The 26,243-nt window shown below is 40.2% G+C and overlaps 1 protein-coding gene across 1 annotated transcript in view; it reads left to right on the top strand.

The window, feature by feature from the left end:
* NRG1 (neuregulin 1) overlaps positions 1 to 26,243 on the top strand; it is a 1,093,773-nt gene that overhangs the window by 629,498 nt on the left and 438,032 nt on the right. The gene's annotated exons all lie outside the window — the stretch shown is intronic.

Here is a 26,243-nt window from a genome sequence, read left to right as displayed (position 1 = left end):
ATTGTGGGTTTTTCATATATGGCCTTTATTATGTTGAGGTATGGTCCCTCTAAACCTACTTTGTTGAGGGCTTTTACCATGAATGGATGTTGTACTTTGTCAAAGGTTTTTTCTGCATTTATTGAGAGGATCATATGGTTTTTATCCTTTCTTTTATTGATGTTATGTATCATGTTGATTGATTTGCAAATATTGAGCCACCCTTGAATCCCCGGAATAAATCCCACTTGATTGCGGTGAATGATTTTTTAAATGTATCATTGGATTCTGTTTGTTAGCATTTTGTTGAGGATTTTTGTGTGTATGTTCATCATAGCTATTGACCTGTAATTCTCCTTTTTTTGTGGTGTCTTTATCTGGTTTTGGTATCAGGGTGATACTTGCCTCACAAAATTAAATTGGAAGATTTCCTTCTATTTTTTGGAATAGTTTGAGTAGAATAGGTACTGGCTTTTCTTTAAATGTTTGGTAGAATTTGCCTGTGAGGCCATCTGGTCCTGAATTTTGGGTTGTTGGGTGTTTTTTGATTACTGATTCAAACTCCTCGCTGGTAATTGGTTCATTCAAATTTTCTATTTCTTCCTGCTTCAGTTTTGGTAGTTTATATGTTTCTAGGAATTTACCCATTTCTTCTAGGTTGCCTAATTTGTTGGCATATATTTTTCATAATATTCTCTTACAACTGTTTGTATTTCTGTGATGTTGGTTATTTCTCCTCTTTCACTGGTGATTTTGTTTATTTGAGTCCTTTCTCTCTTTCTCTCTCTTTGATGAGTCTGGCTAGGGGTTTATCAATTTTGTTGATCTTTCAAAGAACTAGCTCCTGGTTTCATTGATCTGTTCTGGCTTTTGGGAGGTTTTTTTTTGGTTTGGCTTTGTTTGGTTTTGTTTCTATATCACTTATTTCTGCTCTAATCTTTATTATTTCCTTCCTTCTGCTGGTTTGGGGTTTGTTTGTTGTTCTTTTTATTTTTTGTTTTTTTCTCCTTTAGGTGTTAAGTTAGGCAGTTTATTTGAGATTTTTCTTGCTTCTTGAGGTAGGCCTGTAATGCTATAAACATCTATCTTAGGATCTCTTTTGCTATATCCAAAAGGTTTTGGACTGTTGTGTTTTCATTTTCATTTGTTCCATGTACTTTTTGATTTCTTGTTTGACCTTTTCATTATTTAGTAGCATGTTTATTTAAACTCCCTGTATTTGTGGTCTTTCCAGATTTTTCCTTTTGGTTGATTTCTAATTTCATAGCTTTGTGGTCAGAAGAGATGTTGGTATGACTTTAGTCTTTTTGAATTTGTTGAGGCTTGTTTTGTGGCCTAATATGTGATCTCTTCTGGAGAATGTTCCATGTGCACTTGAAAGGAATGTCTTTTCTGTTCTAGGATGAAATGTTTTGAATATATCTGTTAAATCCATCTGGTCCAGCATATCATTCAAAGCCACTGTTTCCTTGTTTATTTCTGTTTGTTCGATGTGTCCATCGATGTAAGTGGGGTGTTAAAGTCCCCAGCTATTTTTATATTACTATTGATTTGGTCACTTATGTTTGTTATTAACTGTTTTATGTATTTGGGTACTCCCATGTTGAGTGCATAAATATTTACAATTGTTTGATCTTCTTGTTGGATTGTCCCTTTATTATGATATAATGTCCTTCTTTGTCTCTTTTTACAGACTTTAAGATCTGTTTTGTCTGATATAAGTATTACTACTCTGGCTTTCTTTTGACATCCATTTGCATGATAAATGTTTCTCCATCCCCTCACTTTCAATCTGTAGGTATCTTTACATCTGAAATGAGTCTCTTGTAGGTTGCATATAGACGGGTCTTGTTTTTGTTTTTTGTTTTTTTAATTCACTCTGTCACCCTATGTCTTTTGATTGGAGCATTTAGTCCATTTATATTCAAAGTAATTACTGATAGGTATGTACTTATTGCCATTTTATTACTTGCTTTGTGGTTGTTTTTGTAGTTTTTCTCTGATCTTTTCTTCTCTTTCTGTGTTTCATGGTTTGCTGGTTATTTTAGTGACATACTTTGGTTCCTTACTCTTTATTTTTTGCATATCTATTACTACTTTTTTATTCGGGTTACCATTTTGTTTATAAATGACATCTTCTGCTTATATCAGTCTATATTAAACTTATGGTCACTTCTTTTTGCTCTCATTCTTTACTCCTCTCTCCTTCATGTTTCAGATATTTGGTATCATTTTTTACATCCTTTTATTTTGTGCTTCCTATTTTTCTTACTCTTACTTATGGCTTTTGTCGTCCACTCACAGAGTCCCCCTTAACATTTCTGATAGAGCTGGTGTAGTGGTTACGAATTCTTTTAACTTTTGTTTGTCTGGGAAACTCTTTATCTCTCCTTCTATTTTGAATAATAGTCTTACTGAGTAGAGTATTCTTGGCTACAGATATTTTCCCTTTAGCATTTTGAATACATCATGCCACTGTCTTCTGGACTGCAAAGTTTCTGTTGAAAAATCAGCTGATAGCCTTATGAAGTTTCCTTTGTATGTAACTGTCTTCTTTTCTCTTGCAACCTTTAAAATTGTTTCTTTATCACTATTTTTTGCCATTTTAATTACTTTGTGTTTTGGTGTGGACCTCTTTGGTTTGAATTTGTTGGAGGATCTCTGTGCTTCCTGAGTCTGGATTTCTGTTTCCCTCCCCAGATTTGGGAAGTTTTCAGCTCTTATTTCTTCAAATACATTTTCTGTCCCTGTTCTCTTTCTTTTCCTTCTGGGATCCCTATAGTACAAATGTTATCATGCTTGATGGAGTCACTGAGTTCCCTAAGTCTATTCTCATTATACAATATTTGTCTCTCACTTGTTCAGCTTGACTGGTTTCCATTATTCTACCCTCTAGGTCACTGATATGTTCCTCCGCCCCTATAGGCTACTATTTAGTTCAACTATTGTATTTTTAATTTCATTTATTGACTTCTTCATCTTTGATATGTTATTTTTTATCTTTGTCAGTAGTCTCACTGATGTCCTCCACCCTTTTCTGAAGGCCAATGAGTATCTTTATGATTAGTCCTTTAAATTCTGTATCAGGCTTATTACTTATTTCTTTTTTGCTTAGATCGCTTGCCGCGATTTTGTTATGTTCTTTCATTTAGAACATATTTCTCTGAGTCCTCACTTTGTCTACCTCTTTGTGTCTGTTTCTGTATGTTAGGAAAGTCAGCTACATCTTCTGCCCTTGAAAGTAGTAGCTTTACGAAGAACAGATCCTACATGTCTTGCAGCACAGTGTCCCCTGTTCAGCAGAATCTGGTACTCCAGGGGAGTCTCCTGTGTGTTACTTGTGTCTGCTATTGTATCTGAGTCATTTTTCCTTTCAATCTAGATATCTGCACTGACTCTTTGCCTACTGTGGGCTGTGCTTGCTCTCTGTGATGTTTGTGAGTTCTAGGCAGGCTAGCTCTGAGGGAGTGTGGCAGCAGGAGGGCTTAGGGACAGGGCAGTAGTGTTAGCAAAATTTGTACTGACCCACTTGTAGGCTGGATCCCTCACAGCCAGGTGGCTGCAGGGGCCACATGGCAGTGTCTGGATGGCAGCTGGGCACAATGAACACATGGCATTATCAAAATTTGCACTGAGCCATTAGTCCTGGGCCCACTCTCCTGAAGTATGGCGGTGGCAGCTGGGCTTCTAGAGTAGGGGAGCAGTGGTTGCCAGGGGTGCACGGTGTCTGTGCGCAAGGCAACTGAGCGTGGAGTGTGGCTGCTGGGGCATGTAACATCTGTGCACTCATTAGCTGGGTGGGGTGGTGGAGTGTTAGCCAAATTTGTACTGAGCCACTAGTCCTAGGCCAGATCCCCTGAAGTGGGGTCACCATGGGGGCATGGCACACAGAGGCAGATGTTGGGTGGGGCTCACGTGCAGTGTTAATAAGAATCGTGCTGAGCCCAGGGCAAGGTGAGTGGGCTTTGAGTGGACAAGTCCTCAGGAAAACTTGTGAGTGAGGTGCACTGCTAGCAGGTTAAGTAGTAAATGTCCCTGCAGTGCCACCTCCAGTAAGTGGCTCTGTATTTATGCTGGGGGACAGGAGGAAAATGGCAGCTTCCAGGTCCTTTGTTCCCAGAGAAGTCCCAAAACACTCTCCAAAATCAGTATACACAGCTCTCCCTCCCATTGTACAAGTGGTTGCTTTTATGTTGCCTCTCCTTGGGCTATTATCTCTTTAAGGGTGAGGACCCAGCTATCACTCACCCTTCCTGCTTGGCCAGTGCTGAGTCCTCAGACTTTTAAAGCTCTAGGCTCCAAGTCCCACTGGTCATACAAACTTTCAGAATTCGGCCCCTCTGGTTTTCAAGGACAGACAATATGGGGATTCGTTTTCCCTGTGTGGGCTTCCTGGTGCTTTCTCCTCTCTCTGCCTTCAGCTCCCACCCTCTTATAGGCAGCTCCCAAACCCTGTTTCTGACCTTCCTAACCTCTCCTCTGAGGTTTCTTCTCTACGTTTAGTTTTGGAGTTTGTTCTGCCAGTTTTTGGATCGCTCTCTGGTTTATTGACTTGGAGATGAGTGATATCTAGTTGTAAATGTGGGACGGGGTGAGCTCAGGGTTCTCCTACTCACCATCTACCCAGCACCCCCTACTCCTTCTCATATTCTAATTCTTGCCAGGATCCCTCTGAGAATGTGTGTATATACACATACCACATATATTATTATAATTATATTTTGTATATAAATATATGATATATATGTATGTTCTTTTATGAATAGTGATAGCAGATGGTCATTTTGTTTGTTCAATTTGGCAATTTGATGTCTGTCCTTAATTTTTTTAATTATCATTTTATTCTCTCATGATATCTGAAAGTCTTAAACAAACTAGATAGCCCTTGATTTTCACTCCCACCTTGCCATGATATGACAATTCACACCTGACCCCAACTATACAAAAAGAGGACAGGAAGACCCACCACCTGAAAGACCACCATTGACTCAGAGACAGTGTCTCCTGTCTCCCTTCTAAAAGTGATTTGAAAATCAATAGCAAGCTCTGAAATCCACTTTATAAAAAAATAGTAATGTTTAGGATCATTTAGAAGAAAGATTAGTTTAATGAATTTTGGCCCCTGTTTCAGGCAAAAAACTATGACCATGTGTTAGATATAACCATATTTCATGCAGTGTGTGATCCGAAAGAATGATTTAATAACTTATAGTCCAAGGAGTGTTGAAAACTCTGGTCCGGTTTATAATTCCCAATACAGGACACATATAAACAGAATGAGAAACCCAAGAATCAAACTGATGACTGTGTCGCGGTCTGGAGAAACTCCATTTTAAGATAGAAAGCCGAATTTTAACCTTCATTTATGCACATTTGCCCTCTATGGTTTTCCTTGGGCATTTCTGCATGCAGTCAAGGGGAGGATTTGACTAGTCCCTTTGTCCATCATCTCTTCTCCACTCCCATTCTGAAATAACATTTCAGAGTTGGAAGGGAAAGTAAAGTAATCAACACTCCTGCAATGAATGATAATGAGGATAATAGCTAGTCCTTATATAGTACTTATGTGCCAGGAAACATTCTGTGCCCTTTATGAACTCATACATCATCTATGAACTCACTTAATACAACCCTACAAAATAAGAACAATTGTCTCCATTTTACAGACAAGAAAACTGAGTATAAAAGGTACAAAGTGAGAATACACAACTATTAAGTGGCGAAGCTTACACTCAAACCCTGGCCATGGGGCTCCAGAGGCCAGCCTCTTAATCACTGTGTTTTACTACCTCTGCAGAGAAGAAAACTTTAGATAGGTAATATTAGTATCCAAGGGCAAGTGCAAAATGAAATGGAAGTTAGCCCAATAGCTTCTTAGTTACCCAAGACCACTAAGAGATCTGAGACTACCTGGCTCTGGGTTACAGGTTTGGTAGAGTTCCGTGATCTATTGCCTGAACCCAGCTGTGGGCAATGCAGATACTGTGACCTGGGGCTCACCTTCCTGGTTCTGACTAGGAATTTTAACCACCAAATGAGAAAAACCACATAAGTTTTTGCAGTTAAAAAGAGAGGCACACAACTCCCTCAAAAAAAAAAAAAAAAATCAAGATTTTTTTTTTTTATTTTGTCAGTGCAGGACTACCAAATAGTAAATGTCTGAACATTAGGGAAATACAGATTAGAGAAGGTAAACTAATTCAACTTTTCTTATTTGTAAACTCTCACTTTTGTCAAATGTAAAAGCTTGTGGGTTTTACCCTTGTTCTAGTTTATATAATCACATTCCAAACAACTTACGTTGCCTTTGGTGAGGGCTTTTTTTTCACATATTTCTCCTTCCTTCATCAACCTCTTGTAATCAGCTTGAAACAAGAGTTATATTTCATTCATTTCTTTTTCTTTCCCTTCTATTTTATAAGTTCTGGGGCTTGGCTGTCAACTGAATCTTGAACTGGGTAATTAAATGGTTCATACGCTCCAACATGTTGTAATGCATGTCATACTCCTTGGAGCTTCTCTGCCCCAACTTGATAAAATGAGTGATACTGGGACACCATTGTCATACACACCCCCAAACCTGGGTGTGTAACCTTCCACTGCCTGAACTTGTGCAGAGGGAAATGGGATTGCCAAAGTACCTAGATATCCTCACTGTGGTGATTTTATTATGAAAGCTGCATCAGGAGAGAAGCTCACAAGTGAAAAGCACAAAGTGGGAAGAAAGAACTCTCTCTGAGACAGAAGTCTTTTCGAAAAACCAAAGGTGACAGCTTGGATAATTTTGAAAACCTATGTAGTCATGGAAGTTGATTTTGCTCCCTTAACAAATAGTCACATTAGAAATATGCAACTTTGGAGAAAGTACCTGGCTGTGCCAATCATTCCATGCCTCATCTCCAAACAGGAGCAGCCCATAGAACAAAGACATTGTATGTCTTAGTCCTCCGTTCTTTTGTTCCTGGGTTTCCTTTTTTTTTTTTCCTTGTGCCCAGTTCTCCTTTTTTAATGCACTGTAGATGGGCCCCTCTTAATTTCTGAAGTTAATTCACACTGGCATTAAGTACCTACTTACTCAGTTTGGACCTTTCTCAACAACCCTCAGATCTTGATTCCCCAAGTCCCGCCAGGGCCCTGCCCTATGATCTTTTGCTAAATGCCAAAATCATTCAACCATTTGTCACTGCACAATGTAGAACAGACAGCCACGGGAAATCTCTCAAAGGATCAGCCTACTCTCTGTGATTCAGGGAAGCTTTATGTGATCCCTGGCACCTTCTGTGGACTGGGATCGCCCTGATTCTGCTCACCCTCCATGTTCTTGATCTTTTTGCCCCTCCTGACCTTCATTTCCTCTCTTCTCTGCCTTCCTCATTGCCACTTACAGTTTAGCTTATGGGAGAGAGAACCTTAATACTATGGGCTACCTTAGGGTACACTTCATAACCCAGGAAACAGAAATAACACTTCAAGAGTTTTGTACCTGGATATGAGGGTTTTAAAACAAACAAACAACAAAAAAAAAAACCTTTATTTTAGAATGATCTTAGATCTGCATTAAAGTTGCAAACCAGTACAAAGTCCTCATGTGCCCTTCACCCAACATTCCCAGCTTCTCCTAATGTTAAAAATGTACGTAAGCATGGTACATTTGTCAAAACTGGAAAATTAACATTGATAGACTACACCTACATTTCAGATATTATTCAGATTTTACCAGTTTTTCCACTGTTGTCCTTTTTCTCTTCCCAGATAGCCTATTGCATTGGTACATGATGTTTTTAAATGATGTTGAAAACAAGACCTCTACCTACACTCCTATCACTGTGTGTGTGTGTGTGTGTATTTAATAATGCAAATAGAAGGGCTGATTCGTTCAACATGGAAGGTTTTTCTTTCTTGCCTTTTTGATAGACACTACTGATGAAGTGGCAGGGGTGATCATAGGATATTATATACCTATGGTACCCTCAAACTTTTGCTTTCCAACTCTGACTGTATACCAGTTTCATCTGAGGACTGTTTGTAAAATACACATGCTTGTACCCCCATCAAAGATTTATTGACCTGGGATCTCTAGGGATTAGGAATAAGTACCTGTGCTTTTACAACTCCCTCAGCATCGGGATGTTAGGGCCAGAAAAGATTGCCTTCGACATATCTATTTCAGAAGCTAAAACAGACTCCCCATTTTATATCCCCTACTTTGGGACGTATGTCTTAGTATGAATAGATGCATGTAATAATTTGTGATGAATGTTACATGTTTTTTCTAATAGCTTTCCCTTGACTACAGTGGGCTTCATGCCCCGAGGCCCATTGCTCTCAGCCTTGCTTGAATACAATGTCCTCCATGAACACGGGCTTTAGAACCACAGAGATCTTGAGTTCAAGATCTAGTTCTGCCACTTATGGACTTGACAAAGTTGTATAACTTCTTTGTCATTGTTCTCTATCTATAATAGAGAATAATTATTGCTACTAACATGAAAGATTGCTGTGAGCATTAACCACCTAACACATGGAAGGCTTAAGATACAGTATTATTTACCAAATAGAGGTAATCCTAAAAACCTGTCATGGGAAATGAGAAGATGCATAAGAATCACAAAATTGGGAATACACAACATTAAGTCCTGTGTTTGTCTTAGTTTCTTGTGTAGTTAGGATGGCCTCCTACTAAGAATTTCCAACACAACCTCCAATTAAATAGTTCTTTGGCGTATAGTGAGTGTAGAGGAAATCTGACTTATTTGTATTTGGAGAGAAAGGAGAAAAAACAAAACCCAAATGCTGAAGCTGTGAAAACAAGTAGCAGAAGTAGAAATGATCAGGATTCTCTATAAAGTTCTGACAGTTTTGTGGCTGATTTGCTGTTAGAGAACTATAAGCCCCAGACACCTCATTTTATATCTCTTCTGCAAGTTATGTTCCCTTTTGAAAATGTATGTGGATTTTTAAAAATTCACTCTGCACAATGATAGTAAATGGTATCAGCTATTTTATACACTCTGCATCCTTGATTGTAAAGCCCATTACAAAGTATATTACCTTAAGTCTCACAGAACAACTTTGAAAAAGGGGGGGAAATATGTTTGTCTTAGATTAGATGTTCTAAATGATGAGACTTTCCTATTTTGTCATAATTTATTTTGTTTATGCATTGTTTTTCTTCAAATCACAAAAAAGAAGTTAAAATTCATGAACACATTTATCCAAATAATACTGGCCAAATCCTGCATATGCCAAAACATGAGACATTCTGCTAAGCTAAGAGGCCCTTGTCATTCCCAACAGATTTTCTCCAACTGTTTCTCTTTGTCCAGTCCCATATTAAAGAATCAAGCTCGCACCTGATACTCTCTCCCCCAAATTGGGGGACAAATTGGTTCTATTAATTAGCTACTTACAAAAGAAGCTTCCCTGGGGAGGAATCTTTATCTGTTTTGTTCATGGATATATTCTTACTGTGTAGACTAGTGCTTGGTACACAGTAGGTGTTCAGTAAATATATGTTAGATGAATAAATGAATAAATGACAGACACTATATGTTGTAAATACATCATCTCATTCGATCAATATAACATCCCAATGCTATATATACTGTTACTGTCTTCACGTTACAGATAATAATGTGGGGAGATTTGAAGTTACTCAAGGTTGCACAGCTGGTAAGTAAGTAGATGGCAAATACTTCATAGCCTCAGTATAAAACATAATGGAATACCGCCTTCCTGTCTGGTATTCTGAGGACATGTGCATGCTTAGGTGAGGTCAGGTTCAGGAAAGTTTGGGGCACTGGGAGAATAGAGAAGTCATGGTAGAATTTTCATCCTCACCATGTGAGCCCCATATCCTGCTCCCATTGTCTGACCCTTGCTTTTTATCCTGTTTATCTCCATCTGTCTCTTATTTTATTTTTCTCCTCAATAATTTTTCTAAGGCTTTCAAATGAAATCACTAACCATTAATGGTGAAAATACACCATGAAATCATTGAGCTATTTTTATGTTCTATTAGCTGAAGAGAGATTAACTTTTTTTTTCTTGTATAATTCCCCATACACACACTCACATGACTGTGGAGCTTCAGAAATTAACCTGGGTGGGCTGCGTATAAATTTTCACACTGTCAAATTCTCCAAGCAGCTCTTTCTTAATTCATCATCAGTCTAGAAATCTAAACCAACACGGAAAACTAAGGGCCTGAAAGATTTATTTCAACTTTCAAACCTCCTCTCTGATGTTCTGGGGCTGTTTCAACATAGGCAGAGAGCAGTAGAGAGCCAAGGGTCTTTAAGAATCCCCTAACTGTTTTAGAAGCGAAGGAGGACTTACAGACTTTTAGCCACACCTCCTCATTTTGCACATAAGATAATGGAATCTAAAGCCAACAGTAGAACCACACTCTCCTGCCTATTCTCTGGGTAATTCTATTAATAATGGACTGTTGTGGAAAAAAAGAGTCATATGGGTAATAAAGATTTTTTTATTTTGAAAGATTGACATCTTTTACTAATTACCACTTTTCTGAAATTCACACAGCCACAGAGTAACTCCTGTATAAGAAGACTTTGATGAATGCCATAAAAAATTTAAATTCAAGGATCATTTATTGGGTATCTGTTTATTTGTTTATTCTGAAATATTCCATGTTATTGCACAGTTGATCTAAAATAGTCAAAAATACATAAGTATAAAAACTTAATATAACTCATTAAATTAACTTGGGGAAAGGGGAATTAAAATTAAAAAAAAAAAGCATTAAAACCTGAGGTAAGATAAGCACGCAGAAATGTTGCCATGAAACTCTGGAGGGACGCCTAAAAGTAAATCCAGCTCCCCAGTAAGCAAAGACAGGAAACCTGATTATCTCCAACATTCATAGTTGCGGTAGTACTCAAACCAGTTGTCAAGATTCTGCAGGACATTCCATGACAAAAAGACCTGAGAGATGTTTCTTGTTTGGAGAATGAGAGTCTACAATTTGCAATGCACTTTGGTAAACAGAGAGAATATAAGCTGAATGCTGTTGTCACTGGACTTACAATTTGGCTGGAAAAGACATAAAAAAGTAGGTACATTTATGAATGAGAACAAAATGAGTGTTCTAATAGTGGTTCCAAAATAATGTTCTAAGATCACGGAAAAAGGAAAGAGTCTGAATGGCGGGATTTAGAAAGACTTCATGGAGAAAATGTCATATTGACAGGCCTTGAAGCCTGCCCAGATTTGCAAAGAAAAAGGTTAGGGAAACACAGAATAAAAGAATTGGGTGGTCAAAGGACCAAACCCTTTTTGCTGATAGATGGCCTATCAGTGTCTGTACTACCATGGGACCATGACTGATTTTTTTTCCCTCTGTCATCTGGAATTGCCCTGGAACATTGACAAATCTGTGTGATATTTATCAAAGCTACACTTAGTAACTCCAGTGATCTTTTAAAATAAAAAGCAAGGTACATTTAAACTGTCTCAGTATAAAGGAAACATTAGTATCTGTATAAGTCTATGACCTTTTAGTTGGAAATTTGAACAAAGTGTCACAGTTTCACTACAGCTATGGCATGCACTGCTGGGTAAGAGGAGAAAAGGATCCTTGGGTTTTGCTTTTAAAACCTTCATGAAATATGAAACTAACAACCAGAAGGATTAATCTGACCAGTGAGGCAGGAGGGAATGCTTGCTTTTGGGAAGTGAAATTACTTTCTTGACCCCGAGGTTGCATTTTTGCTCTCATAGTGCCCCTTACCTAAACAAGATCCAAGAAGAGTTAATGCAATATCTAACAGGGAAGTCTCAATTTATTGAAAGGACCGAGCCCATTGTGATCTATCCTGACTTTTTCTTCTCCCAAACTATCCATGGATATAGTTTGAATCCTTTAAGGGAAGGTGGCTTCCCTAGTTTTGGGAGAGAAGCATTGAAGAAGGATGCTGTCAGAACAGAAAGGACTGTCAGCCTGAGTAGATAAAAATTAGTAAGAAACATTAAGATTGAGTGCTAAGAAAAGAAGAAGTCTTTTGGGAAAACCCAAAAGACTCGACCCCAAAACTGCTAGAACTCATACAGGAATTCAGTAAAGTGGCAGGATAGAAAATCAATGCACAGAAATCAGTGGCATTCCTATACACCAACAACAAGACAGAAGAAAGAGAAATTAAGGAGTCGATCCCATTTACAATTGCACCCAAAACCATAAGATACCTAGGAATAAATCTAACCAAAGAGACAAAGGATCTGTACTCAGAAAACTATAAAATACTCATGAAAGAAATTGAGGAAGACACAAAGAAATGGAAAAACATTCCACGCTCATGGATTGGAAGAACAAATATTGTGAAGATGTCCATGCTACCTAGAGCAATCTACACATTCAATGCAATCCCCATCAAAATACCATCCACTTTTTTCAAAGAAATGGAACAAATAATCCTAAAATTTGTATGGAACCAGAAAAGACCCCGCATAGCCAGAGGAATGTTGAAAAAGAAAAGCAAAGCTGGTGGCATCACAATTCCGGACTTCCAGCTCTATTACAAAGCTGTCATCATCAAGACAGACACATAGATCAATGGAACAGAATAGAGAGCCCAGAAATGGACCCTCAACTCTACGGTCAACTCATCTTTGACAAAGCAGGAAAGAATGTCCAAGGGAAAAAAGACAGTCTCTTCAACAAATGGTGTTGGGAAAATTGGATAGCCACATGCAGAAGAATGAAACTGGACCATTTCCTTACACCACACACAAAATTAGACTCCAAATGGTTGAAAGACCTCAATGTGAGACAGGAGTCCATCAAAATCCTAAAGGAGAACCCAGGCAGCAACCTCTTCGACCTCAGCCGCAGCAACTTCTTCCTAGAAACATCACCAAAGGCAAGGAAAGCAAGGGCAAAAATGAACTATTGGGACTTCATCAAGATAAAAAGCTTTTGCACAGCAAAAGAAACCGTCAACAAAACCAAAAGACAACCGACAGAATGGGAGAAGATATTTGCAAATGACATATCAGATAAAGGGCTAGTATCCAAAATCTATAAAGAACTTATCAAACTCAACACCTAAAGAACAAATGATCCAGTCAAGAAATGGGCAGAAGACATGAACAGACATTTTCCCAAAGAAGACATCCAAATGGCCAACAGACACATGAAAAAGTGCTCAACATTACTCGGCATCAGGGAAATCCAAATCAAAACCTCAATGAGATATCACCTCACACCAGTCAGAATGGCTAAAATTAACAAGTCAGGAAATGACAGATGTTGGCGGGGATGCGGAGAAAGGGGAACCCTCCTACACTCTTGGTGGGAATGCGAGCTGGTGCAGCCACTCTGGAAAACGGTATGGAGGTTCCTCAAAAAGTTGAAAATAGAGCTAACATATGATCCAGCAATTGCACTACTGGGTATTTACCCCAAAGATACAAAAGTAGGGATCCAAAGGGGTACGTGCACCCCGATGTTTATAGCAGCAATGTCCACAATAGCCAAACTGTGGAAAGAGCCAAGATGTCCATCAACAGATGAATGGATAAAGAAGAAGTGGTATATATAAAATGGAATATTATGCAGCCATCAAAAGGAATGAGATCTTGCCATTTGCAACGACGTGGATGGAACTGGAGGGTATTATGCTGAGCAAAATAAGTCAAACAGAGAAAGACATGTATCATATGACCTCACTGATGTGAGGAATTCTTAATCTCAGGAAACAAACTGAGGGTTGCTGGAGTGGGGGTGGGGTGGGAGGGTTGGGGTGACTGGGTGATAGACACTGGGGAGGGTATGTGCTCTGGTGAGCGCTGTGAATTGTGCAAGACTGTTGAATCTCAGATCTGTACCTCTGAAACAAATAATGCAATATATGTTAAGAAAAAAAAAAAGAAGAAGATAGCAGAACGGGAAGAGTGAAGCGGGGGAAATGGGAGGGGGAGACGAACCATGAGAGACGATGGACTCTGAAAAACAAACTGAGGGTTCTTGAGGGGAGGGGTGTGGGAGGATGGGTTAGCCTGGTGATGGGTATTAAAGAGGGCACGTTCTGCATGGAGCACTGGGTGTTATGCACAAACAATGAATCATGGAACACTGCATCTAAAACTAATGATGTAATGTATGGTGATTAACATAACAATAAAATTTTTTTTTTAAAAAAATTGAGTGCTAAGAGGTACAAAAATGACAGTGGTTTAACTCCATAAGATCTTATTGTTAAAAAAAAATTGCATGTCTATAGATCTGAAGATGATCAAAGCATGACATTTTCGCCCCAAATTAGGGAGAGAATAGTGATTCTTGAAAAGACATTCTTCCCAACAATATACACTATGATGTAAAAGATGTGCCCTGACAATAGTAAACCACATTTTGTGATTCCATTGGGAAAGATAAGGTGGGGTGAGCATGACTCCAAGAACTCCAAAACACTACTCTCTGGAGAAGTGGGCCCTCAGTTCCACTGCAGATAAAGCAATTGGAACAAGTAACCTTTCCCCCCAGCTTAAAGTAGTTAGGCCTTTCAAAACGAGCTGTCATTTACCAAGTGCAAAGGGACCGATCTTTTCTCAGAGGAACATGGAATATCAAACATGATTTAGAATAAAAACAATACTCTCTGTAAATGTAGAAATAAATTAGTCCAAACTTCTTGTTCTAAGTGAAGGCCAAGTACAAGCTTTCATGGCACACATGACCCTAAGGAGTCAAGAATGTCCTGAATCCCTGCTGCACAGGATTACACAAGGGACATATGTTGTGACACTTTCTGTTTTGGGTTCTGTTTGGCTTCTATTAATGGATGATAAGTCAGATAATTTTAGTTCTAGGCGTTTTTTCCCTGATCTCCTAAAAAGGGGCTGATGTTCATCCGTTCATTGTGTCACAATGTTTCTTTATGCAACAATTTCATAGAAAAACATGAAGAATATTTCTGAGCAATGTGAGGGGGGCATTCAAGATCATGGCTCACTGTGGTGGACCCTGAAGATGGTCCCTGTGATCCCAAACTCCTGGTATTCCCTCTCTCTTGTGATCCTTCTGCCTGAATGAGAGCAGGACTTTTGACTCATTTCTTGCCGATTGAATGCAGCAAGGTTGACCAAATATATGTGACTGCATGTTTGTGATTACATGATTATGTTACGTAAGACTGTAGGTCATGTCTTGCTGGAGTCTCCCCTTTCCTTGCTGGCTTTGAGGAAGCAAGTGGCTATGTTGGGGAACCTCACATGACTAGGAACTGTGGGTGACCTCAGGAAGAGACGGCAGCCTCCAGCTGAGAGCCAACGAAGAAGTGAGTTCTGCCAAAAGTATGAATGAGCTTGGAAGCAGATCATCCCTCAGTTGAGTCTCCAATGAGGCCGTAATCCTGGCCAATACCTGATGGCAACCTTGTGAGACCCTAAGCAAAGGACCCAGTTAAATTATATCCAGACTCCTAAGCCACAGAAATTGTAGGATGGTTAATATGTGTTATTTTAAGTGGCAATGTTTGTGGTAATTCGTTACACAGCAATGAATAACTAATAACTTACTAAAAAAGTCAACAGCTATTATCAGTCATAGCAAATGGATTTATTTTCCAATGATATCCATGAACACTGTGATTTTTTTTATTTCATTTCCTCAGAGTCTGAGTATTAAAGGTACATTCAACTTTCAACATGCCAATCACTTCTGCCCTTTTCCCGTGTGTTGTGTGTGTGTGTGTCTGTGTGTGTCTTTGTTTAAATTCACTCACTGTGCAGGGGGGATTGTTAAAAATGTTTTTAGTAAACAAAACTTTGTATGGGGTAGTCCCTTTGAGGCCAATCCTCAACAAACACTATCTCAAGATCTCTCAGGGCATTTCCTTCTGCAATTTCTCTACGCATTCTGCCTTGGATTTTAGTTTGTGGTATTAGGGATCAATCATCCACCCATCAGGTCTTTTTGAGGTCTGTGATTTGAAGCTCTGTGCAGGGCCCTAAAGTGTTCATGTCGAGGAGGTATGGTAAGACACAGCCCCATCCCTCGGGGCATGGTGGCATTAGACTAAAGGACAGGTCTAAACTACGAGTTTGATGAAATAGTCTATAAAGCTTGGAGATTGACTTAGCTCAAAGAACCAAATTCATTATCCAATTTACTTGAGAAATGTAGAAAAAATTCATATATTAATTTATTTCTTCCTCCCTTCCTTCCCCCCTCCCTCCCTCCCTTCTTTCTTTCCCTTCTTCCTTCCCTTCCCACATATTTATTAAATATGCCCATTATTTGCACAGTGTGATAGACACCGATGTCTTTTAAAGACCTTGTCAAATACTCATTTTGTATCTCCTTATAAATATATTAATTGTCAAAAGAACTTAAAAAGACTGTGTGGAAATAAAATGAGGAAGGGTAAAGTCATATTTTTACATTGGCTGACCAGTGCGAGAGAGAATAAAATAGTTCTAAATTATAGCCACTGTAGATCAAGGCTCCAGATGCTATTTCTAAATAGTTTGTGAACCCCTGAGAAATACGAATGCTTTCCATTACATCCTGCCAGTGCTGCCTAGCGGTGGCTGTTTTCCCAAAGGCAGTGCTTTTGACCTGCTTGCGGTCTCACATTGTATCTCACTGTGGCAGAGAGCTTCCAGGTCCACATGGAATAACGATGGCATAGCAACTGCCTTGTGTCTCCTACAGCCAGGACCCAATGGGCATGACGACTCCGGTGCTGGAGTTTCTGAGACCAGGTCACCTGGGAGGGGAGAGGCACTCTCCAGGTAAAGCCACTCTCTAAGTTTTTGAAGTGAAACTCTAGTAGGAAAAACAAAAGCATTCACTTGGTGGGATCATAATGCCACACAAAGTCTGTCATGCCAACGGGAAGCAAAAGAAGGAAATTTTCTATCAAGGTGTCAAGTGATTCATTGATTCATTAATTCAAGCAGAAAAGCAAAAGACACCTATTTGTCGAGGACTTCTTATTATTTCTCTTACTCATAATGAAGTTTTAACAACAAAATGTGTCTATTGCACCAGGAGCAATACGGTGTCGATGGCTTCAATAACATGTGAACCCAAAATGATTAGGATGTAATTTATATCCAGAGTGCTTGTTCCTTTACCTCTCATGAATTATTAGCCCTTAAAGCTTGTAAAGAAATATAATATCTGTTTTTCATACATGCATACCCACATACAACAATATGGAAATATCTTATGAATACTCATATTAAACACAAAATTCATCATTATGTTCAGTGCCACTTTGAATTTGAACATATTTTAATAGACTGTGGGGGCATCAGAGTAAAATAAAGACAAGGCTGTATGTAAGTTGGAATGCTAGTTGATCTGCTTTGCATGCCCAGTGTATTTAAAGTCATAATAGATTTTGTTGGATTCCTCTGTTAAGAGTGTGCAGTGTGGAGTCATGAAGGATCAGAAATAAAAATAAATGATAACAACTGTCTCAGCCATCAGGAGGGCCATCTAGGCTCTGAGTAGAGAAGCTCTGGGATCAGGAGTTCCCAGCAATAAAAGCACCATCCCTATGGGTTCCTCAGTTGACATATTTAATTTGCAACTCCCCAGTCTTCTATCACGGGATTTTTTCACTTAAAGTGAAACAAAAACATAAATAAACTATTTAAAATTGGGACATGACCATACCTAAAGATGATACCAACTCACAGGAATACTTGTGAGGTCAAAGTAGGGAAATACAAAATCTCATCTTCAAAAAACAGACATTGATTAAAATATCAGGGTGATAGATTGATGTTTCAACGTGTTGCCTTGAGATGCCCTCGGCTGTTTCTTTGGGTTTACTAATCACAATATGAAGAGCCCACTTAACTTTGGTCTTCAGCAGTAAGCTAGAGCTGGCTTACACTGGCTTGAACACACCAGTTACACGTGTCTCTTCCCGACACGGATTCAGTGACATCCCTTTGGTAGCTCGAAATTGGTCATGTTGGGAACATTCATACCACAGAAATTGGCAAATGCTAGGAGCTACAAATGCTGAAAATCTGTTTTCTCTCTTTTTTTCCTAGTTCCTTGTCAAAGATATTCTAGGCTTTCATCACCACCTTTGGTTTGATTTTCCTTTTACCTCCCTTCTGGTGCTCCTCAATTAAAGCTCATTGCAGGTCTTTGTATTTGAGGGTGAGACCAGTTCTAGTGAAGTATAAAATAGGTCAAATGTGATCTGGAGTTTCTTTGCCCCTTTTACTTAAACCTTTTCCCTTTCTACCTTCCCTCGCTTTTTATTTTCTTTTTCTTTTCAGCCTTGCCCCAGCCCTAGGTCTTCCTAAATCAGAGAACTTGCCAGCAATTGTATGAATATATTTACCGTAGGCTGAAATATTCTTCCTGAAAGTCAGAAAAGTAGAGCAAAGGAGAAAGAAGAGATTTAAATTTTATATCAAACCCTATCTTGTTAGGAGTAGCTTCATCAAGCATTTTCAAACACAATTAACAATAAATTATTTAAGCATGATTTAAGAAATAGAAGTATGAAGATTTGGGGGTATGGCCCAATGATAGGGAGATTCACAGATGAGGGGCAGATACAGAAGAGAAGGGACTGGGTGCTAAATACTACATAAATCCCAAAAGTGGGGTAAATTCTTTGTTAGGAGAAAACACTCCTTTTGTTCCCACATAAAACCTCCTATAAAGCATGTTATTATGCTCAGCAAGTCTTTGATTCTTTTGTTTAAACGTGGACAAATGGTCCTTGATTTGCTGGAATTTCACACTGGCAAGGATGAGCCTCGTGAATCCCCACATCCCTCGTGTGTCGACAGCTCAGATGCTCTTGCAGACACATCTCCTATTATACTAAGGACCATTGAGTGGACTCACCACTAGGTCTGCTCCTAAGGACTGAAGTCCACTTTGGGTTAGGGAATTGGTCAGCGTAAGTCTCTTTATGTGTGCTCTAGCCTACATTCATGTTCCTGGGGTCATAGGAACTTTCTGAAACCAACCTAAGCTCTAGGAGTGTGACACAATGCCCAGCATGCATTTTCAGAACAGGTTTCATGCACAAAGCATGGCCTCTTTCTAGAAAATTAACTGGGCACAGAAGTAGTCTAGGCAATGACACTACTTAAGGGTTTTTTCCCCCCCATTATTATAGAAAGGGCTATTTTTTTCTCATCAGCCTGCCTTGAGGAGTCAACGTCAGCAAGAAATGTCATCCGTTCATTCATGCAGATTAGAATATTGTGTTTTCAAGCTTCTAAAGTTAAACTTCAGTTCTTCCTGGAATAGGGACCTATTACCTGAATACTAGACAGTAACATTTTTGTTAAGATCTGTTACCTTGGCCAGTGTCAGAAAGTACGACCCTGAGGAAATGATGCACGGACAGATACCTTTCCAGTTGAGGTTGGTGCGAGGAGATGACTTGGAGCATGCTTAGTTTAGAAGATTGTAATAGACCTACAGAGGGGTGCTGGGTCGCTGCAGGCATGGGGCTCAGAGGAGGGGTGATGAGCATTCATTGAAGACACACTTCTCCCGCATAAACTGGCTCACCCTGCCGCTGTGTCCCAGGGGGTCATGCATTGTTGATCAAAACGTCAGTACACCTTTTGGACTGTGGCTCACAGGGTAATGGTTATCTTAGAGATCTGTACCAAAATATTTGTGGTTCCCAGTAAAATAAAGCAGTTTCCTTTGTCCAAACTAGAAACATCTATTGGGACTTTTATCAAATTATTTGGTTGGAGAAAAGGTTGATAAGCACACTTTCAATTGAAAGGAATATTTTTTAAAGTCCAGAGGACTGAAGAGTTATATTTTGATTGACAAAATAATGAACCTGTTGATAGAGTCCAGAATTAGTTGGCTGAATTTGTGTTCGTTTCTCCATAAATTTGCCAAAGTCCAAAGAGAAAATGTGTAGAGGCAGGATGATGAACCATTTGATTAAGCATGTTATCAGCCTGGTTGTGGCCAAATTCCACCCTCATATATTCATGCACACATCCTTTGCTATGAGTTGCATATGTGCTTTGTGGTTGTGGGGCAGATGTAGGTTTGTTTTTCTTTCTGTCTTTTCTAGTCCAAAAACTCATCATTTAAAGTGTTTGGAAGCAATTTAAAAATGCGATGAGATTCTCAACCCCTCCTAACTTTTGGAATACGTGCACTTATTTTTTCTGGCACAAAAACAACCAGAAAAGAGCAAAAAATGCCAGGATATCTTCCAAAGGAAGGCAGAAAGGTACCGCTTACTTTATTTGTAAACCACCAGGACTTACTTATTCTTACCTGCTGTTACCAGAGAAATCATTTAATATTAAAAACAAAATAGAAAGCGGATTTTTAAGGCAGGGGTTGAGTATGTAAACTGCAGAAGTATTCCAGTTTGCAGAGAACTGTTGCTTTTGTTTGGTTGGTGCTTAATTAGAGCAAGGTTTGAGAGATTTATGAATCAGGTGGTGCATTAGAATCATTGGATACATTTTTTAAAAAGCAGCATCTTGAGATGCAATGTCAGTTGATTTGGAATTCCTAATCATTGCCATTTATTCCTAAAAATCGGTAATTATGAGAATATTGCTTTTTAAGTACTCTGTGGTAGGTTGGAAACCTGAAATGAGAAACAAACAAACAAACCTTTAAAGACTGATGTTTTTTCAAAGTTACTAACAGAATTATGTTGGATTTGTTAGCTAGGAAACTCGTTTCCATTGGCATTTTTCTAATATGTGAGAGGTAATCTGCAGTTTCTATCCAAAGTGATCTCCTGTCCACAGAACAGTGCCCATTCCTGATAACCCACTGCATGATAATTAAGCATTGTTCCTCCAGAATTTAGGGGATTCATGTCCTTGTTTTCTTTTTTTACAAATATCCCTTACAGTTTAACAGCAAATGCCTACAATTTGTTTATATGGCTGAAAAAAAGGTGGGGTTGGGGGGTTGGGGAGTGGAGGGGTAGGAGGATCCAGGGGAGGGAAAGAAAAAGAAAATCAATCCCAAATGGGAAACCAGGAAACATGAATAAAGACAATGACAAGGGTCACTAGATAATCCCTTTGTGCCTCAGTAACTGAAGATATGCAGGGGATCCGAGAGCATCTTGCTGGTTCCTACACTCTCTCGTCTCCATATAGTTCTATTCTGTGTAGCTCCCAAACTTTCACAGCTGCTGTCTCTATCCCACTCTCAACTTCCTCTTGTTGCTGGCTGCCTCCTCAACCCACCTGGGCTTCCTGGGAAGAGTTTTCATTGAAATTGAGAGGTTAAGGTGACTATCGAGTGGGTGGGAGAAGGTTTTCTTCTCTCTAGTGTTTCTCCAGGTTCTGTTATTTTAGCCTTCAGAAGACCCAAGAATAGATGAGAGCAAAATGTTCTTATACATGAAGTGTTCTTCAACCCTAAACGTTCATAGTCTTGTCCTTGTGCCTTAGTTTCCTTTTACCCATTAACATTTAAAATGTAGCTTTGAATGGTACTGGCACAAAAACAGACATACAGACCAATGGAACAGAATAGAGAACCCAGATATGGACCCTCAACTCTATGGTCAAATAATCTTTGACAAAGCAGGAAAAAACATGCAATGGACAAAAGACAGTCTTTTCAATAAATGGTGCTGGGAAAATTGGACAGCCACATGCAGAAGAATGAAACTCGACCATTCTCTAACACCATTCACAAAGATAAACTCAAAGTGGATGAAAGACCTCAATGTGAGACAGGAATCCATCAAAATCCTAGAGAAGAACATAGGAAGTAACCTCTTTGACATCGCCCACAGCAACTTCTTTCAAGATACATCTCCAAAAGCTAGTGAGACAAAAGCAAAAATGAACTTTTGGGACTTCATCAAGATAAAAAGCTTCTGCACAGCAAAGGAAACAGTCAACAAAACAAAGAGGAAACCCACAGAATGGGAGAAGATATTTGCAAATGACACTACAGATAAAGGGCTGGTATCCAAGATCTATAAAGAACTTCTCAAACTCAACCCCCAAAAAACAAATAATCAACTCAAAAAATGGGCAGAAGAGATGAACAGACACTTCTCTGAAGAAGACATACAAATGGCTAACAGACACATGAAAAAATGTTCATCATCATTAGCCATCAGGGGAATCCAAATCAAAACCACATTGAGATACCACCTTACACCAGTTAGAATGGCAAAAATGGATAGGGAAAGAAACAACAAACGTTGGAGAGGCTGTGGAGAAAGGGGAACCCTCTTACACTGTTGGTGGGAATGCAAGTTGGTACAGCCACTTTGGAAAACAGTGTGGAGGTGCCTCAAAAATTTAAAAATAGAGCTACCCTATGACCCAGCAATTGCACTCCTGGGTATTTACCCCAAAGACAACAGATGTAGTGAAAAGAAGGGCCATATGCACCCCAATGTTCATAGCAGCAATGTCCGCAATAGCCAAACTGTGGAAAGAGCCGAGATGCCCTTCAACAGATGAATGGATAAAGAAGATGTGGTCCATATATACAATGGAATATTACTCAGCCATCAGAAAAGATGAATACCCAACTTTTCCATCAACATGGATGGGACTGGAGGAGATTATGCTAAGTGAAATAAGTCAAGCAGAGAAAGTCAATTATCATATGGTTTCACTTATTTGTGGAACATAAGGAATATCATGGAGGACATTAGGAGAAGGAAGGGAAAAATGGGGGGGGGGCGAATTGGAGAGAGAGATGAACCATGAGAGACTATGGACTCTGAGAAACAAACAGGGTTTTAGAGGGGAGGCGGGAGGAGGGATTGGTAAGCCAGCCCGGTCATGGGTATTAAGGAGGGCACGTACTGCATGGAGCGCTGGGTGTTATACGAAAACAATGGATGGATCACCACATCAAAAACCAATGATGTATTGTATGGTGACTAACATAACATAATAAAATTAAAAAAAGAAAAAACAAAAACGTAGCTTTGACCGGGCAAGAGAGTGAAAGATTTTTAATGATTCAGCCTGCTACATTTTATTCTGCTCCTTTCTTTTCACATTCCACACTAGTCTTTTCCCAGCCACCTGAGTCTTCAGACAGTTTTTACCACCTTCCCCATCTTAACCCCAATTTAAACATCTACAGGAAGCCAAACAAAACATGCCCATCTGCTCCAGATGTGTCAAATCAAGTTCTCCTATTTTAATTTTTTTCCAGACAAATCCTCCAGCAAATGTATAAACAGGTTGCTTTTTACAAGAAGTAAAGAGTAATCTTTCTTTGGAAAAAAAAAGTCACGTACATTTTGGAAACGTTGGCCATTTCTCTTTCCAAAAAAACGTCGTCTAAATGAAATACACAGCCTGATGGTCCCATGTGCCAGAAGGGGAACGTCAGCTCCGTGCTTTGTTCCCCATATCCTCTGCTTGATCTGGCTTATCCTCTACTGAGCAGAAAATCTACCCCACAGCCACATACTTGCCTTTGGTCCCAGCTCATTTCTGGCCAGTTTGAAGAGAGCATCGCACCACATCTGACCAAGGAGCCAGGCTAGTGTGAGGCAATCAGAAGCAGCCCGGACTCTGTGTTCTTGGGGAGCCTTCTCCCTCTCCAGGTGTTCTGTCCCATGAGATTGCATGATTCAGTTACTTGTTCTGTCGACAATCATTTATTAACAGCCTGTCGTGTGGCAAGTGCTGCTCCAGGGTCTGGGGATCCAGCAGCAAGAGACCTAGAGACAGACAATAAGAATATATTACCAGTGTATACCATGGCAGGTGGAGATGAGTGCTCTGAATTAAAATAAGGACCTGGGCAGAACAGGGTGGGGAGCTCCGAAGGGCCTTAGCGACAGCCGTCAGAAAGCCAGGTTGCATTGGAGAAGGCACCTGAAAGAAGGGAGAGAGCGAGTAGAAGAGCAGAAGCCTGAGGCTGGATCATGGCTGGCAGGTTGAATGTCTCCAAGAGCCCCAAAAGAGCTAGGGAAGAGGGAGCAAGGGGAAAGGGGAGGGAGAGAAGGTGAGAGAGGTAACTGTGGGTCAGAATGTGAGGATTGAGCTTCTCCAACTCCACTGTCGGTACAAATCCTCCAAGGAGCTTGTTCAAGTTCTGACCGTGATTCGGTAGGTCTAGGGCAGGTCCAGAGACGGGATTTCTAACACACTCTCAGCTGATGTCCTTGCCGCCGCTGCTGGCCTCCAGGACAAGCTCTGGGTAGCGAGGACTTGGGTCTTCTGGGCCACAGTGAGAATTCTGTCTTCACTAGGGGGAACTGGGAAGCCTTGGAAGCTTTTAAGTAAAAAGGAAGGAGGGTCTGACTTGTTTCAAAGAAGCCGCTCTGGCTGCTGTTGGGGGGTGGTGTGGGGGGTGGTCCAGGGGAGACGCAGCTCTGTTGGGACTGGGCTCACGCTCAGGCGGCCACACCCAGCTCCACCTCAAGGGAATGTGGGCCCTGCCCTGCCCTCCAGGTGAGAGCACCTGTCCTGTCTCAGGACAGGAAACTTCACTTGGAATAGAAACTAATATCCAGGCAGTGGTGGATCATTGTAGTGGGAGAGTTTTGCTCACTTTGAATTCCCTAGCTGAGTTATTTTTCTTAATAATCATTATATATATAATTCAAATCATTTATATTCTACCCTTCCCTCTGGTTTTATAATATTCCTGAGAAATCTTCCAAAATTTACTTAAATTCCCCTAGTCTAGTGTTTTTCGACTAGAAGTGATTTTGACCCCTAAGGGACGTTTGGCAATATTTGTAGACATTTTGATTGTCAGGACTTAGGAAGGTGCTCTGGTAGCTCATGGGTAGGGGCCAGGGATGCTGCTAAGCATCCTCCATGCACAGGACAGCCCCCACAACAAAGAATTCTCCAGTCCTAAATGTCAGTAGAGCCAAATTTGAGAAGCCCTCCTACTCCAGTAACCATAAGACTTCCAACTACAGAAGATGTAATCTACCAAAGAGCCCAAATGTGTGCTCTGGACTCTGTCACAGCATTTACACTGGGCCATCGTCCTTCCCACAGGCTGCTCCCAGCCAGTGACTGCACAGGGCAGGGATAGGCTGGCTTCTTCCTGGGAGAAAAAGGGTTGCCTGAAGGCTAGCTTTGGCTCCAGGATTCCCCAACACCCTAGCCAAGCCTTGCCTCCACAGCAATGCATCTAAGACACTTTGGCCTATCCTCCTGCCTCCCCTCCCCCCTGCTGGGGTCAGACTAGCATCTCTGTCTGGAGGCTCTCCCAGCCTTTCCCAGCTCCCTCCCAATTTTCTCTTAAGAGACATAATCCTTGCACATTTTATCCCACTTAAGAATCTGCTCCTCAGAGGGCCTGGATTAATATTTATCATGGCATTAAATAATTGAGAATAATGAATTTATGAACCTTTCCCTTTGTCTCAAGAAGGGGGGCAAATGTTCTAATACACAAAAACGGTTCAGAAACAACAACTTGAATATTAAATTGTCAGAAAAAAAAGGATTAATAAAAAAGTAGAAGATAAAGATAATTAGGAACAAATTGAGAAAACCCAATTATTCAAGAAAACAAGACCAAACACAAAGAATTCGCTATCGTGTGTGTTTAAAATACAACTCAAGCCTCACCTCAGGCAACTACAATTAGGAAACAGAATTCACTCCCCACTCGTGCTCACTTTTGAAAATCCGGACCTGTTCCAGACGTGGTCTTGAGGGCATCGTTTCTAATTAGTGAAATAATTTCCATTTTTGGATGTTTAAGACAAACAGCCTGCCATGCCCAGAAAGCCTGTCCGCATTTGCCACTGTGCCTACTGCATGTGTGATCTATCCATAAGCTTCGGTCAGAAAGAATCCCGTGTGGGCACATCCCCACAGACCACTCAGGGCCACTCCCTTACCTTTACCGGAACAGTCTGTCTCTCTTCCACTGGCTTTCACGGGTAGATTCTGCCCAGATAGCAACTGCTCTCTGTGGGTTGCCAAGCTCCACCCTGCTTCCTGGGGATATAGGAGTCCCTCCATGGATCAGCATGCTCCTCACCACCCACCCCAGAGCAGGCAGCCACTGAAGTCCATGGTCCTGGGACTTGCAGATCCGGATTTGCACTGTTAGGTCCTCCAGCCAGAGAAATACCCAGATCTTATTCCCAACTCCCATGAGAATGTGTTTTCTTTGGATTTAACCTCTTTTTACACTTTCAAGATTTATTATGCTGATGTATAAAGTGGCAATTCTCTCCTTCACACTAACATGGTGGCCTTTCTGAAGTAGAATCTCCCTATCCCCAACCAGCAATCCTGAAGATGCCCGGGAGATGCCCCAATTTTATTCTGGTGCTCGCAAG

Source organism: Mirounga leonina, unplaced genomic scaffold, assembly GCF_011800145.1.
Source record: "Mirounga leonina isolate KUSES-001 unplaced genomic scaffold, KU_Mleo_1.0 Mir_128, whole genome shotgun sequence".
NCBI classification, from domain to species: domain Eukaryota; kingdom Metazoa; phylum Chordata; class Mammalia; order Carnivora; family Phocidae; genus Mirounga; species Mirounga leonina.
The sequence above is the reverse complement of the archived record's forward strand: the minus strand, read 5'-3'. Positions and strand labels throughout refer to the sequence as shown.